A 13,626-nucleotide genomic window follows, 5' to 3' on the forward strand; every position below is an offset into this window, starting at 1 on the left:
CGGGGAGCACCAGGGCCCAGAGAATGGGAAGAGTCAACCAGTGAAGGGGGTTCCAGCTGTGTTCTGCTGGTCCTCTTGGGGGACCTTCGGGCCTCTGGGACTCCCACTCCCTTAATCAGTGAACCTTGTTTCTCACTGGTTTATATAAAGGCTTCCCATGAAGGTTTTATCTGAACAAAAGTCTTCTTGGCAAAAATCTTCAGACTGAACAATGGTCAGAAAATCACAGATCGCCGGTACTGCAGGTGAGTGAGGAGGGCTCCCGGCCAGGCCTTGCCCAGGAGGCCAGGCCTGGGCCCTAGAACCAACATGGGCCCTGATCCAAACTTCCTTTCCTTGTTTTCTCTCTTCATTTCCCTCCTCTTCCCTCTCTCAGAACACCCCTCAAGCTCAAGAAACTGATTCTCCTTTTTTTCTTTTCTTCCAGTTAGTCTGAGCACAAATGTTCCTAATGAAGTGAACAGAACGCTCTCCTTGGCGAACATGCCTGAAGACGCTGGCGTCCTCATCCGCTCCACAGAGGAGGCTGGAGTCAGCAGTGACACCGGAGCCCGGGAGATGGCTGACCCCTCCTCGGGGGAGCAGGTGCAGGGAGTGGCCTGGGGCCAGGGAGGGCCAGGCACTGAGAGGACAAGCTAGGCTTCTGCCCCCAGATACCTGTTGTTCCTGTGTTTCAAAATTGACTCTGTGTATGTGCACACACACGTGTGCATGAGACAGACACACAGAGATTTTGTCCCATCTTTCTATTTACTGACCTTTGTGGTCAGGGACAGGTAGGAGAGCACACACAGGGATCACAATTCCAGTGACTTCCTCCCTCTGTGCTACCAACAAATGATGGCACTTGGCTAAGCCTCACTTTCCAAATCTGCAAAGTGGAATAGTGACCCGTGCCCTGCCTCTCTTGCTTCTTGGGCTTTGGAATGGAGGAAGGAGAGAAGGAGGGAAGGAGGAGGATGAGGAGGAAGGCAGAGCCTTCTAGGGGAGAAAAAAAAGGAAACATTCACGTGTGTAACCCAGTGCATCATCAGTTCAAGTTTTAAAGTAAGACGGACCAATCCAATCTGTGACACCTTGGCCCGGTCACCCAGGAAGTGGGGCCTGGCCCCTCCCCTGATCTCAACCCGGGCCCCAGGCCAAGCTCTTTCGGGCTCCAGCCATCCCGACCAAAATGAACCTCACCGGGCAGGATGACTCTGAGAATTAAAACACGCAATCAAACAGCTTCTTGACGGGAAATGCTTTGGAAATTTTCGGCTCCATTTACTTCTCAATCTAATTTTGTCCTCGGATGCACATTATGCGCGAGATGGGATCTCATGTGGTTTGCCTGGCGCTCCGCACACCAGCAGGAGGCAGCCGGCGTCTCGATTGCTGCTCTCGTCTCTCGCCGCCCGTGAGCGGCATAATGAGGGCACCCAGCAGGCTCCGGAGCGGCCCTGGGCAAAAAGGCCTAGCCTGGACACCCGGGCACCCACAGCACCCATAGGCCCCGCTTCTCCCACCAACAACCCCGGGGGGACCAAGTTGCAGCCTCCCTGCCTCCACAGCCAACCACGGCCGAGGCTTAGACTCCCACCATCCCTGCCCCACAGCTGTCTCCCTGCCTGGCCCCAGCCTCCTCCTCCAACACAACAGACCCTCTGCTCCCACTCCTAACGGCTCCCCACCGCCTCTGGATCAAGTCCAAACCCCTCGCTACCTTCCGTTCCTACTGGAGGAGTGTGGCCTCCAGCCCCGACCCTCCACTCCTGCCCTGAGCAGCTTGCTTTTTCCCCATCTCACCTCCATGCCTCGGCAAACCTTGTCAGCCCATCCTGGCAGCACCAGCAAACTCTACCAATGCCCCCTCCTATAGAAAAGCTTCCGAGATGCCCCACCTTGCTCTGCCCACCCAAAGTTACACACTCTCTCCTCAGTGCTCTCGGAGCCACCGTGCCCAGCTCCACATCACAGAGGCCTGTCTAGGGGGCTGGCTCCAACATGGACCCTAGGCTGAAGCCTTCCCGGACAGGGACCGGGTCTGTTCACGGTTCCCCACATGGCTGGCCCACGGTTCCCCACATGGCTGGCCCAAGGCTCAGCACAGAGCTGAGGCCAAACAAGGGCTGACTGGTTCATTCATTCGTTCATTCGCTCAGAAAACATCTTCCAAGCCACTCTTCCAGGCCCAGCATGTCAGGTGCTAAGGACTTTTGTGCCCTGTTTCGTAAAAACAAGAAGATTTCTCTTTAAGCCTGACAGGTGATAATTTTGATCCTCTCCGCTGAAGATAAGCCAGCAGCCAACGCTCAGAAGCTACCCAAGTTCTAGCAAAGCAAAATGCCTCCCAGCCACCCCTAGGTCGGGGCTGGGCCTCAGGCCCCTTGTTTCTCCCCTTTTCCTACTCCTTCCTCCCAGGACAGCTACTTGCCAAAGTTTACTCAAATCCATAAAAAACAGCCCACCCCCACAGCCCCCAGGTCCAGCCGCCTCTCCCCGCCCTGTCCCTGGGGCTCTCCAGGCATCTGCTACAACCATTTCCCCCTTTCTGCCAGGGTTTTCTGGCCTATCTACAGATGTCCTTCGGTTTGAACTTAATGATACCTCAAATCCTGTGGGAAGGCGCTGATTATAGTTGAGAGATGACTCCAAGAACAAGGCCCTCCTGACTACCACCGCCAAGGGATGCTTTTCAGCTCTCATTATCTTGGATCTCTGCTCGCTCCCTGATTCTTCAAACATTTTTGGCAGCCTGATACCACCGAACACCTCTCTTTGGGGAATTTTCTACCTTAAGAGTTCAGTGTCCCCAAGGCAGAATCCAGAAGCTGGATAGCCCAGCCTCCCTTGCAGCCAGGGCACAGGCACCTCACTGGCTCTACCAAGTAGACACATGGTGTGAACCCTCTCACACGGTGTGAGCTGTTAATCATGGTGTGAGCCCTCTCACAATGGTGTGAGTTGTTAATCCAGAAGCTAGTGACATGAGGAAACTGGCACCCATGCATTCCAGCTGGTGAGGCACAGGTTCTAGTGGTGACACAGACGTCCAGCAATAGCAGTGTAAGCCGAACACTCTCTGTCCAGAGGCCACGGGGCACCATCTCCCCAGGAGAGGCCCTGAAGCACAGGCTGGAAGTCTCCAAGCCTCTTGAGTGTCCTAATATTCTTTGGAAAATCCCTTTTCTGTGAAAATTCTGTTTGTCTCCACTAAGAGCTGTGACTGTTACAGCTTCCAAGGTGGAAGGTGACGGTGGCCTGCTTTGTCTTTCGTCCATCAGCACCTTCGGGGCTTCTCCATGGCTCCCACTCTCCAGTCACCGGTGTTTCCCCCAGAGCTTCTTCCTAGATCTCTACTCCTCTCTACCCATCTTCACTGGGTGACTCATCTCCTCCAGGCACATGACTTCCAAATCCTCATCCCCAGCCCTGCCCTCTCTCCCACTGCCTGCTGGCGGTTCCCACCCGGCTTTCCCCGGGATACCCAAAGTTGGAGTATCTGAACAAGCTCCTCTTCCGGTTGTCTTTGTCTCAGCTGGTGGCTCAATTTTCCACCCAGTCTCCCGAACTCCAACCAGGGGAGACACCCTCCCTTCTGCATCTCACCTGTCCCTGATTCTACCCCTCAAAATGTCTTCTCCAACCTCATCCTCTCTCTCCTGGATGTTTACAACCACCTTCAAGAAGTTGGGCTTTCTTGCTGAGTCTTGTCCTCACTATGTCCACCCTCTGTCAAGGACCCAGAGAGATTTCTTCAAAGATGCTACTCCCTCCTTAAGGCCCGTCAAGGCTCCCCGCACATCCGACATGTGGAGCTTATAATCTCAGGTCATGGTAGCCTCCCTGGTCTGAGCCCTCCCACAGGTCCAGCATGGGTCCCCCCGCTCCGGGAGCTGCTTGCACTGCCTATGTGGTTTCTGTGTCGATCATACTCCCTCTGCCTCGGATGCTTTTCCCTCTGCCCTCGCGCAGCCTGGCGAATTCCTACTCATGCCAGTCAGCTCACGCTTTACCTCCTATAGGAAGCCTTCCTTGGTCACCCCCCAGCACAACCTCAGGAAGGCCTGGTGCCCCCCTCTTGCTCCTGTGACACCACACCCTTCCCTCGCAGTTTCACCTTTAAAATAACACTTCCTGAGCCACGTTTGATGGGGCAGAAACCGTCTAAGTATCTTTACACGCATCATCTCATGTCATTCTCACAAAAACCCTATGAGGAAAGTGTTATTTCCATTTCCAGGTGAAGAAACTGAGGGTCAGAAAATTGAAGGGACCCAAGAATTCCCAAGACCAAGCACTAGACGGGGTAAGCGTAGGGCTGGAACCCAGCGCTGTCTGACACTATGCTCGAAGTTCCTTATGGCAATGTTCTGTTGGCTTCATCCAGGGAGCTGCCTTCTGCATCTCCCTAACGTGGCATAACCTTGGCCAAGTCACTTGCTTTACTGAGCCCCAGCTGCTGCTTCTACAACAGGGGGATGAAGCCTCCCTCCCGAGGATGGTAGTATAATCTGAAGATAACAGACGTGAAATCAATCGGTAAATATGTCTCACCCTTTACAGTAATGAGGGAAGGTGTTCGCGTTCTTTCAGAATTTGGTTTCACTGCACGATTTCCTTGCTCACCTTAGAATCAAAGGCCCACCATCTCCTCCTTCCTTTAGGGTGGGGGAGGTCTCCCACTTTCCACTCTGACCCAGGTTCTCCCTGGGATATTTAAAGTCCTCATCCAGCTGTTCCCATCCCCCCTCCCAAAACACAATTGTGACAGTCAAGCAAAGAAAGGCGAGGGGAAAAATCCATAAAGGCTCTCGGCAGAGCGGTGGCCGGTGGAATTCTCCAGCTCCTGACCACCAGTTAGTGACGTCAGGATTTATAACTGTATTAAATGGTGTGACAGGCAGTCTTGATATATCAGTTCCCGCTTCTTCCCAAATCACAGACAATAAAAGCTTTGGCAGTGAAAGTCATTCATCATCATAAAGACCTGAGACATCCCAGTCATCAATTTCACTCACATCCTTAATACACTGGAGAGAGCGCAGGAGTCGAGCACCTCGGAAGAGGGGTAGGGGGTGGGGGGAAAAACATGAAGGAAGATTGAACAGGAATAATTACAAAGGTCAAAGAAGGGACTCCTCTGGGGGGGGTGCCATGGGTTGGGCCAGTCCCTGCCAAAGATGCGCTCAGCCCACGGAAAAGCTGAGCAGGTGCTGGGCATGTCCCAGGCAGCCCAGACCAACATAGATCAGGCTCGGTGAGCCTGCAGTGGGAGCCAGATGAAATGGGCAGCAGGACCAGAGGGGGACAGGGAGCGGTACCCTGGGCTCTGAGGCTCTGGGCTGGGTTCTATGGGAGTCTTTTACTCCATCAGCCTCATTAGGATGAAAGAGATTTAAAGATAATAATAAAACCACAGGTATTTTTTATGTTGTAATCTATCCCCTTTCTGGCACAGATGGCTATCTGTGCCCTCTACGGTCTTCTCTTGGGCAATAGCTTTGGAGCAACTATCCAGACTGACACTACTGGTTATCAAAGATGCTCTAATCCGCCAGGCCAGCTGGGAAAGAGCCACGTCAGCCACGACCCCCACATGTGGCCCTGACCCACCCCTCAGTCTTCTCTGTGGTCTGTTCTCCACGAGGCTCTGCCTGACACAGAGCTCCTCTGATCAGATCTCCTGCTGGCCACTGATGCCGGGCTGGTGAGTAGCAGTGTAACACAGAGGACCAGTGTGTGGCTGCTGGAATCTGACCACTTACCTCTGAAACCTGACCCCAGCACGTAGGAGCTGTGTGGCCTTAAGCAAATTTCTGTGCTCCTCTGTGCCTCAGCTTTTGCATCAGTTAAACGGGGACAATAAGACTAACTCTTTCATAGGATAGTTAGACAGATGAGACAAGTTAACATATATAAAGGGCTTAGAATGATTCCTGGTGACTAGTGAGTGGGAGGCTAGTCTTAGCGCTCCTGCTGGTTATTGTGGCTTCTTGGATCCCATTCAGGATTGAGATGAGCTCCGGGGAGAAGGCCCTTACACTTGCCCCCACCCAAGAGCTGACTCCCCAGAGAGCTTGTGTGACCACCCCCCATCCATGAGGTGAGCATGTGACACCTTCCCAGACCTGGGCTAACAGACACTCACAGAAGGAAGCAGTGGGTCTAGAAAGGTAAACTCATCTCTGGACAGGCAAGTTGGACACACAACAGGTGCCTGTGAGGATCCATGCTGAAACCAGCCTTACCAAACATTCACAGAAGATCTAAGGTGAGAGTACAATTCTACAGCCCCTCAAAGAATGAAAATAAGAGAAATAAAAAGAAAATAAAAGATAAATATAAAATAATATATAATAATATATATAAAAATACATATAACATCATAATAAAATGTAGCAGACCAGTAGAAGTAAATGAGTTTGTAAAGAAATAATAATTGTGGTAATACTTAGCATTCAAATGTGCCTTATGCTCATCAAAGTGATATGAATGTGTGAATCATAACCCACGGAGTTGATAATCTTGGTAATAACCTAGGAGGGTGGGGTTTGGGGCAATTAGTAACAACCAATCACAGTGGACAGCTCATTTGTTCATCCATCCATCCATCCATCCATCCATCCAACACTTCCTGAGTACCTACTATGTTCAAGTTCCATGTTACCTATTGCGGGGAAGGCAGATATCTTTCAGAACCTCATAGTCTAAGGAGAAATGCTGGTAACAAAGAATTATAAATCAAGGTACAACAGAATAACAGGTGGGTTGATCTCCAGGGCCCAGGTGAGGGGGACATTGCTGTGATTGTGGGGGAAGTAGGAGGGCTTCCTGGAGGAGGTGGCAGCAGGGACTGCTCCCCGGAGACAATCCCTGAAGGCATTTGGGCAGAGACTGCTGGCAGGCCTGCTGGCTCCTCAGTTCCTCAGCAGGAGTCATGAAAGCTTATGACAGGTAAAGCCCTCCATCTGCTTGCATCTTCCCTCTTGCGGGGAGACAGGACCTGAGCACTTGGCCATGGTCAAGGTGGCAGAGGCTCCATGAAGTCACAGGAAAGGGCACAGCTTACAGCTTATAGCCCATGTGCACTTCACCACAATCCCACATGAAGGGATGAGCCCAGACTGTAAATCCCATTAGCAGATGTGAAAACTGAGGCTCAGGCAGGTGAAAGGCGTCCCCAAAGCCAGCAAGGAGTATGGCAGAGCTGGGGCAAAGACCTGCGATCCTGACTCCAGTCAGGCCAGTGCTCTTCCTTTCGTGGCAGACTGCCGCCACTTCTGGGCAAATGACAAGCATTCTAAGCAGAGGAGGAACCAGCAGAAGCAAAAGGCTTGGAGTCACACCAGGTATGGCTGAGTTGGACGGTGGTAAAAAACAGAAGCGAAAACCAGGCCTGGATAAAGGGCTCCATTGGACAGCTTCACAGATGAGGTAGACAGATGACAGATGACAGTGACCAGGCAGGCTGAGAAACAAGGACAGGAAAGGGATATAGTCCCATTCTAGAAGGACGAAGGCTAAGTCTGGCATGGAGGGAAGGGCACCAGAATAGGAATCAAGGGATGTGGTTTCCAGGGTTGTCTTCCTTTCGGACACCCTGAGTTCTCAGTCCTCAGGGCTCCTACCTGCTCACCGACGTAGTTATACTAGCTGATCCCTAAGAGCGCATCCAGCACCAAAAGTCCAGTCTCTTGACCCTGGGCAACCTGGGGAGGATACAATTGTCACTGTGGTGGGGCAGATAGAGACTGAGTGAGGAGCAGCAGCACTTGCAGACGTGGTGGCACAGGTCAGGTGGACACGGAGCAGAGGAGGAGCCTGACTCCCTCCCAGATGGTGAGTCAGGCCAGGTGTGGGGGCATGTGGAGTCCTCAAGGAGATTTCTCTACTGAGCACTGGGGAGGTATGGCAGACCCTGTGATGACCCCTTCAAACATGCCTACAACCTCATCTCCAGAACCTATGAATTTGTCACCTTACAAAGCACAAGGGACTTGGCAGATGTGATCAGATCAGGAATTTTGAGATGTAACGGTGACCATGGATTACCCAGGTGGGTCCAGTGTAATTGCCAAGGGTCTCTACAGTGGAAGGGAGGAAGCTCAAAGTCACAGAAAATGTGACAACAGGAGCAGAAATCAAAGGGGAGACGATGATGCCACCTTGCTGGTTTTGAAGGTGGGGTAAGGGGTCATGAGCCAAGGAATGCAGGTGACCTCTAGAAAAAGCAGGAAAGGGGCACCTGGATGGCTCAGTGGGTTAAAGCCTCTGCCTTTGGCTCAGGTCCCGGGATTGAGCCCCGAATCAGGCTCTCTGTTCAGCAAGGAGCCTGCTTCCTCCTCTCTCTCTCTGCCTGCCTCTCTGCCTACTTTTGATCTCTGTCTATCAAATAAATAAATAAAATCTTGAAAGAAAGAAAGAAAGAAAGAAAAAGAAAGAAAGAAAGAAAGAAAGAAAGAAAGAAAGAAAGAAAGAAAGAAAGAGTAGGAAAAAGCAAATAAAAGGATCCCCACCCCCACCCTCAGGCCTCCAGAATTTGGAACACAGTTCCTTGATTTCAGGATTTCTGCCTCGCAGAATGGTTAAGATAATAAATGTGGGTCATTGTAACCCTGGAAGCTTCTGGCAATTTGTTACAGCAGCAGCTCAAAACTAGTTCAGCAGGCCACTGGAACATTTGGATGAGGGAGCCATGCAGCCTTCTCCTACCCCTAGCAAGCTTTTTCACCGTTCTCTTGCTGTGGAGGGCCCCGAGGCTCTCTGGCTTGGGCTGCTTTCCTGAGTCCCAAAATTTTATTTGATTTTATTTTTAATCAAAAATCTTAAATCAATAGTTATATAGCACTTATGGTGTTCCAGGCAGTGTTTTTTGGTGTTTTTGAAAATATCAATTCATTTTATCACAGGACAAGTTTCTATCCCCATTTTATAGATGGAGAAACTGAGGCACACCCTCTCGCATACAAACAATTGAGCAACCGAAGTCACCAATTCACAAGTGGCAGAGCTGGGATCTAAAGACGGACGGTCTGGCTCCAGAGTCCATATTTGGCAGATCAAACTGCCAAACTGTGGCAGTTTGATCAACTTCCACAGACCCGAGGGGCTGCTAGTGTAACTGTGCTGCGGGTGAACGCGAGAGAGCTCTGCTTGGATACCCCTGATGACAGGGAACTTACTACTGACAGAAACCATACAGTACAGAAGTTAGGGGAAAACCAGCTCTGCTACTTACTGGTATGTGAACCCAAGCAGTTCCTTTAACTGTTAGATGGGACAAAAATAGTACCTATGTTTCACGGAATAAGGGATGAAATGAAGCAAAGCTCATAACGAATGCTCAATAAACATTCACTATCATTGTAATTATCTCCTGAGGCAACCTATTCTAGTTTCAGAGGGCTCAAACTGTTAAAAAGTTCTTCTTCCCACTCAACTAAAGCTTGCCTCCCTGTGCCTTTCCCTGATGCGCTCCTAGCAACCACACCTCTCCCCCCACAGCCCTGAGCACAGAGGAGGTGGCAGCCGGGCCCCAAGGTAGCTGTCTTAAGCCACCAGCACTGGGGGACAAGATACCCTGCCTGCCCTCCTTCCTGGACCCTGTCCTTCTCTGTCTGCAGCCCCAGTATCAAATACTTAGCCCCAAAAATATGGACTCTCCAGCCTGTAGTGCTTGAGAAAAGTTCATGATGGTTCATCCAGAACATTAGAGAGGATGGAAGTTCTGTCCCTATTGACATGTTGGGTATCCATAAAACATGAAATAAAGTTTTCAAAAAATTGAACAATAATATGAGAAGTAAAAACCCATTTGTAGGAAATAAACATATCATATGCATATTAGCTGATATATATGCATAGAAGAGCTTCTGGAAGAACACAGACCAAACTCAGATGGCATCAGCAGGATAGATTAGGGATGGGGTGAGGAGACATGGTCTCCTGCAGCTCTACGCACTTCTGTGACCCTTGGCTTTATTGCCCCATGGACATGTATTATGTGGTGATTAAAAAGGAATTATGAGGGGCACCTGGGTAGCTCAGTCAGTTGAGCATCTGACTCTTGGTTTTGGCTCAGGTCATGATCTCCAGGTCCTGAAATCAAGCCCCTCTTCAGGCTCTGTGCTCAGCCCAGAGTCTGCTTAAGATTCTCTCTCTCCATCTCCCACTGTCCTCCTCCTGCTCATATACACTCTCTTTCTCTCTCAGATAAATAAATATATCTTTTTTAAAAAAAAGGAATTATGAAAAGGGGATTGCAAGATACCAAACCAAGCTTCAGAACAGAAGCTTGGAGCACCAGGCTCTCCCAGAACATCCTAGACATGGCTTCTTCCACAAAATGTTCCCCAAATCCCACAGTCAAATAGAGGCCACCATTCTCTCCTCGGTGCCCTCACATACTGTGGCTTCTCCCACAGTATCTCTCTTTTTCTTGTTTGTTTTGTTTTGCTTTGTATGTTTGCCTCCCCCATCAGACCATGAGCATGTTGAGGGCAGGGACCCTACAACCCTCAAGGCTCAGGCTAGACTACGGTCCGACAAGATGGAGATGCTGAGTTTTGATGAGGAGATGAGAGAGTGGGCGACAGAGCGATGGAGGGACGAATGGCCACTCTGCAAATTGTCGGACACCACAGTTCAGTATGTTTTCTCCTCCAGATAATGGCAAGGCAGTGGTGATCTCTGACCAGGAGAACAAGCTAATGAAATCGCTATTTTAGGAAGATGGATCACAGCAGGGTGGGCTGGGAAGCTGGAGGCCCAGAGACCTGCTCGAAGGCTATTGGAAAGGTCGGTTTCCAAGCCGCTAGCAAGTGTAAAAATCTATGAGTGTATTACCGGGATGGCCATCCAGCTTTGTTTATTTTTATCCTACGAGATACAAGGTCAGAAACAACTACAGCACTTTCTGCTGAAAATTTTTTTTTTAATTGACACTACACTTTCCACAAAGATTAATTCATTTATTCAACAAATAGTTCTTAGGGACACCGCACTAACCTGATAGCAGATCAGATTTTCCTTAGATGTGCATTTTAATTATGGAAATACTTGAATTTTGTTTTGGCTTCAAAATGATCAGACCTTCAGCTTCTCTGAACCTCTGAATATCGTTCCAAACACTAAAATTCCAAAATTCCAGGTGTTTATAGAATCTGTAATGGTAAATCTACTTCACAGTCCTAAACCAAATACTTTAAACCCCAATCAGATTCACCTTGAATCTTTCTGCAAAGCAAATAGCCCTGTATCTCTGGGGAAAGTTCCAGTCCCACATGCTGAGTTTTCTCTCTGGGTCGTGGTCTCCTGAAGCACAACATATCATTTGGACAGAGAGTGACATCACTACACTGGGATGAAATGCCGTGTTGCTGCCTGTTCTCGAGAACTTTACACTCAGTACCCCAGGGGGTTGGTTACCTGTTGGGATGGGTTACCTGCTGAGCTGACATCTGGGGAAAGCCATTCCAGGCAGGCAGAACGGCCTGGAGTCAGACACAGGCAAGGCCAGTTGGACAGCCTGTGGCCAGCCCTTCCTGGTTTTACAGAGCAATTTTCTGTGGGGGCAGGAGTAGCAACCAGAAGAGACGAGGAAGGATCAGGACTGGAGCAAAGCCAAGAACTCGTAAGGCCACAGGGGGCAGCCGGCCTGGTAAATTACTGAGCTGCCCAGGAGTCCAGGGCAAATGGGAGAGCCCTGCCCACCCTCCTCCCCCCACCCCTGCCACACATACACAGGGACCGCCACTTCTCAGCTCTACTGTGAGTGGCTACATGCGATGTGGACCCAAGGTGGACACGTTCTTCAATTTTCCAAGATGAGAGAGACGTTTTAATCTTTATGTTAAATCTCCTGACTTTAAAGCACCTTTAAATTTAATTTTTTTGATAATCACATATTGACATTTGAAAACTTAAACATGTAAATGATATTCAGTAAAAAGTCCTCTTCCCATACCCAATTCACGGCTTCTGCCTAAACATGGTTATTAAGTTCCCAAGTATCCTTCTAGGGTTTCTTTATGCATGTGTGCGCAAACACAATATGCATTCCCATTGTCCTTCTGTTCTTTACACAAAAGGTAGCATTCGGTACACACTAGTCTCGCTTTTTTCATGAATAATGTATCTCAAAGATCCTTTCCTACCAGGACAGAGAAAGTGTCCTCATTCTTTCCTACAGCAGCACAACCGTGAATTGGATGGCTAAGCTACTCTTGACTGATGGACACTTGGTCTGTTCTCCTCTGATCTTTACAATGTTAGTCAAAGTTTTTTTGTTTTCTTAAGTTTAAAGAACACGACGCAGGGCACCTGGGTGGCTCAGTGGGTTAAAGCCTCTGTCTTCAGCTCAGGTCATGGTCTCAGAGTCCTGGAATTGAGTCCCACATCGGGCTCTCTGCTCAGCAGGGAGCCTGCTTCCCCTCCTCTCTCTCTGCCTGCCTCTCTGCCTACTTGTGATCTCTCTCTTTGTCTCAAATAAATAAAATCTTTAAAAAAAAATAAATAAAATAAAATAATAAAATAAAAAAACACAACGCAGACCAAACAAGCTTTGGGCTGCACCCTGGGTACACAGAATGCCAGCCGAGGGAGGTATTGGGCCGTGGCTGGGTCTATCAGTTCACAGCATGGATACCTATCTGGACTTTGCAGACACTTCACGCTGGGGTTGCTAGTGGGAAAGGAAATCAAAATCACTTCATTGGAGTATGGCTTCAGGTAAGTACTGCCTAAAGATTCTTTGCCTTTGAGGTGGTGAAATCCCCATCACCAGAGGTAACCGAGCCCTGATGTAGAAAAATTCTCAGGTGAGTGAAGAGAGGGGCCACCCAACCTCTGAAGTTAATTTCCACTGATTTTTCAGAGCCCCCCAAAGCCTGATTATGGGCTGGGCCCCACTAGCAACAGAGAGAGAACTAAGAAACAGTCCCACCCTTTCCACATCTCACTTGCTCATTTGTTTCACAGTTAAAAGGCATCTACCAAGGCTGGATCTTGTCAGGAATTCCCTTCCCCCAAATCTTCCCAAAGCTTCTCATCACTGGGATCTCAGATTAAATGCCACATTTTTAGAGAGGCTCAGCTTTGTCCCCACACCCACTCACCATCACAGTTCAACCAGCTGGTTCCTCCAAAACACGAGCCTTGATGAAATTAAGTTGCATAATTTTTTTCTCCAGTTACTGTGAATTGTCCGGCTCTTCCCAGTAGATAAGCCCAGTGAGGACAGGGTCTGGCCACCAGGACTACCATCGCGCCCCAGCTGGGCACACGGTGAGAGTCCAGTAAACAGTAACTATCCGTGCTATGCTTCTTTCCAGCGCACACAACTTTGACACCCCAGTATCTTCCATGGGAATCCTAGGCAAGCCCCAGGGCTGAACCCTTGTCACATGATGCTGTATTGTAGCTTTAATTGTATTTTTTTGGCGGTATCTTTGGCAGACGGGACACACAAGGAATTTCTCATCTTTTAGTTTTTGCTATTCATTATGATTTCACCCTGAGCTTATTTTGCTTGTTCTGATTGATCCTCAAAGGCCCATGACAAACAGATCCGAGGAGGTGCTCCCCGTGGAAAGATGAACAAACAGTCAGCCATTCAGAGTGGCTTGGCACTGGCCAGAATTT

The 13,626-nt window shown here is 49.5% G+C and overlaps 1 protein-coding gene across 5 annotated transcripts in view; it reads right to left on the reverse strand.

Moving 5' to 3' along the window:
- PAX5 (paired box 5) overlaps positions 1–13,626 on the reverse strand; it is a 188,381-nt gene that overhangs the window by 56,613 nt on the left and 118,142 nt on the right. The gene's annotated exons all lie outside the window — the stretch shown is intronic.

The sequence above is a fragment of the Lontra canadensis genome, unplaced genomic scaffold (genome assembly GCF_010015895.1).
Source record: "Lontra canadensis isolate GAN:19392208 unplaced genomic scaffold, GSC_riverotter_1.0 scaffold19, whole genome shotgun sequence".
NCBI classification, from domain to species: Eukaryota; Metazoa; Chordata; class Mammalia; order Carnivora; family Mustelidae; genus Lontra; species Lontra canadensis.